This window comes from Dysidea avara, chromosome 9 (assembly GCF_963678975.1).
Source record: "Dysidea avara chromosome 9, odDysAvar1.4, whole genome shotgun sequence".
NCBI classification, from domain to species: Eukaryota; Metazoa; Porifera; class Demospongiae; order Dictyoceratida; family Dysideidae; genus Dysidea; species Dysidea avara.
Genome location: NC_089280.1, coordinates 9,716,609 through 9,720,090, shown reverse-complemented (window position 1 = coordinate 9,720,090; position 3,482 = coordinate 9,716,609). Strand labels below are relative to the sequence as shown.

The following is a 3,482-nucleotide window of genomic DNA, read 5'->3' as shown; positions in this document are numbered from 1 at the left end:
TGTACACGACTTCCAAGCTTATTGCATGCATGCATGCTCGAGCACTGTTTGGATAGTTGAGAGACCTCCCAAGTTAAAATATCTATACTATTCATTAGGTGGTATTAGTGTTTTTGATGACGCACACAAGTGACACAACCATAATAGACTTTGTGTACTGTATACAGCTATAGCTGTGACACCTGCATGATTGATACCTATTTACCAATTGTATCATGGTGTAGTTATACACTGTTCACATTATTCCAGTTCACATTCCTTAGCTAACTTGGTGAAACTATATATACAGTGATACCTTCTAATGTAAGTAGCTATACTTTTCTTACTTCATAAACAAAATAAGAACCATGCATAATATACTATTTCATAATAGCCATTGTACCTTACATAGTTTTTATTTGAGATTATGGTTCTTTTCCTGTTTCAATAGATAAGGTTGAGCAAAGTACAAGCATCAAACTTCCGTTTTCAAACTTATGTATACATATACTTGAGCAGAATGAACAGTTGCACTATGACACCTGACTTACCTTGTATACACCAGCAGTGACTATATAACTGTATAGTAGAAGAAATACTGTACTAGTCTTTTGGTGAAACTATAAATACCTTCACAGCATTTATTACTGTCCACCAAATGATGTAATTAGACATTTATTATGCTTCAATAACCAAATAAGGACCATATAGTATTTCATATAGCTATTGTACCATAATTATGTTATCCTAACATAGTTGATCATGGTTCTTGATTCAGGTCCTGTTTTACATAATAATAATAATCATAATGACAAAAAAAAATAATATTAATAAGGTTGGGCGATGGCAATAATGCTTGACAGCAAGACATGTACACTGCAAAGAAAAACTTCGACCTGTGTATATACTTGCACTGTTAAAAATAAGAAGTAACCATTACTCCCCTAGGGGAGTTCCCAGTGTAGGGAGGATTTAACACCCCTATATTTTTGTGGAGAGTAACTAACACCCTGCAAAGGAGTAACAGGAACCCTTTGAAAAATCTATTGTATATAGGGAGTTTTAGTTACTCTAGGAGAGTTCACATAAGCATGCAAGGTGTTTCCTTTACTCCATGAAATTCTGCAAATAACTCCGTATAAAATCTCAAATGATGTTAAAGACATATAGCAAAACTGTAACAAAATGTTTACAATATCCAGCTTTATAATATTGGAAAGTCACTGAAAAAAGAGATCAGTAGCAAGGCTTCATCATCAGCAAACGACGCTTCACTGACATTTCACTGGAGTCACTACCTGCCACATGACATGTTATCAGCTGTAGTAAATAGCAGTATAGTAAAGAAATATTCGACAATCACATACTTGTTACTTGTATAGCTGAAGGTATGTCACACGCAGTTGCCAACAAAGTTGTAAAAACAATTCTACTAGACCAGCAGCATTGGTAGTGTAAACTAAAATAAGCACAGTTGCTATCACGTAAAACAGCACTTATTTGCTACCTGCATGGAGTTCATCATTTTGTTTGTCTATTTGTTCACTGATTTCTTGTGGCACCTATAATATATGTTTACAAATTGATGTACAGTCACTGTATGTTAACACACTTACTGGATGTTGTTTAAATTCTATGTTCTCAGTGACATTGAGGTATCCGTGCTAAAAAAGTAAATATGTGCTTACGTAACTATAAACATTATCTCCTTACAGGTCAAGATTAACTTGGAAAGTTGATGAAGTCGAAGACACACAATGTACATTGTATCATAAAGAGATTCTTGTTAACTGCAGACGATACATATGCATCTTACTAGTTAATTCCAGTGAATCTGCATGTAATTATGTAAAGACACTGACAATGATACAGGCTACTGACCTTACCAGGCAATGTCATTGTGCCCGGCTTCTAGCGTAAAGGCTGAAAGCAGACGGACATGATATGTACGCCATGTTTAAGCTAGGTGGCTTTCCTCTCCTCTCTCAAGTCTTCAACTTCTTACACACTGAATACTAGTAGCTAGCGGTGAGCTTGGATGGGCTGAGTACTTGCTAGTCCGGCAGTGATATAGTCTCGCGGCGCCCGACCCTAAAAAGAGGGTCTGGTGAAACGGTGTACAAAAAATTTGAGCTCTGGAATGTTTATTGGATGACGTTTAAGTGTTACGTAAGTGTACTGTTTACGTCACAACATCCATTCTACCAGATCTGCTAACAGCATTACCATAGATATACAGACAAGTACCCGGGATTGGAATCATCCGGTTTTTCGTGCCGGATCATTGTTACCGGAAGTAGCAATATCTATCACACAGAAGACCAGTTCTACTCTTGTGACTACTTAAAACATTAATAATTAGTTTCTGTGCGCTGTAAGTCTGGTTCCCTCGATAATGGTGGCTACGCATCGACTAGCCGCATTGAGAGACACACCTACAAACCAGGCCCTACCGCTAATTAACCACCCCCTTTCGCGAGGAAAGCTTTCCAACAACTAAATAAACACTCTCACATATTGAAATTTTACAGAAACGTATTGTAAATGGCGTATTTCACTATCCCGCCTTTTTCGAAGGGGTAACAATGATCCGGCGAACGCGTTTGTATTGAAGTTAATGGGCTCACGTGAGGTGATTCCAATCCCGGGTACTTGTCTGTATATCTATGGCATTACCAAACTAATGGTGCTACTTTATTTATTCAACATTATAACAACCCAACAGAATTGTATGGCCGTTTTCTCAACGATTTTAAGCGGCAAAGTCACCGGATGTAATTAACCGTAAGCCGCGAATCTTTTGAAATGTACGCATTACATAATCAATTTGAAATGGAGCGATCTGATTGGAGCTTCCAACATTCAAGCAGCGCCAAACTTTTTGTACACAGTTTCACCAGACCCTCTTTTTAGGGTCGGGCGCCGCGAGACTAGCAGTGATACGACCGGCTGAGTCCGCCGAATTTTATTCTCTTTCCCCGAGTCTTGAACTATTTCTGCCGTGTCACGATAAGGCACCTAAACCCTCACGAGCAGTGGTGACTTCCATTGGAGCCAGTTTAATAAACCCGGCGTGTCACATGAGACGACTCAGATATGAGCTCAAACGTGCCTGAAGAAACAATGAACGAGATAGTGAACGTCCAGTAATTATTCACGAACAAGTAAACACTTTAGTATCACTTTTTAAGCACTACAATTCCTCAGAGAAACAAACCGCTTTCAACTACTCAACACGGCTCTGATGTTAAAGAAGCCGTTTCTATGGTAATACTCTTCATTCTAAATAATGCGCTTGTAGTGAGAAATGGTATTTAATAATTATACATACGTATTTCAAAATATTCTTGATTCTTGAGTAACAATTCGTCCTCCTGCTTTCGTACTGTCTGTTTCCTTCACTATGTCTTGGTTAGTCATATCAAAACTTGTGTAAGATACTCCGGATTTCCGAATGGGTTACGCCTGTTTCGTATAAAATTACACCGTCCTCTAAACAAGGC

The 3,482-nt window shown here is 38.1% G+C and overlaps 1 long non-coding RNA gene across 2 annotated transcripts; it reads right to left on the bottom strand.

Annotated features, from left to right (window-relative positions):
- Positions 1–1,112: 1,112 nt before the first annotated feature.
- Positions 1,113–2,848, bottom strand: LOC136266613 (uncharacterized). 2 transcript variants are annotated; one of them, XR_010706192.1, is made up of 6 exons: positions 1,861–2,848; positions 1,693–1,813; positions 1,596–1,643; positions 1,487–1,541; positions 1,347–1,438; positions 1,113–1,299 (listed from the first exon to the last, which is right to left on the bottom strand). It is a non-coding gene; the product is annotated as an uncharacterized lncRNA (long non-coding RNA). The 2 variants fall into 2 exon arrangements; XR_010706191.1 differs by having other exon boundaries at positions 1,354–1,438.
- Between the last annotated feature and the right edge of the window lie 634 nt (positions 2,849–3,482).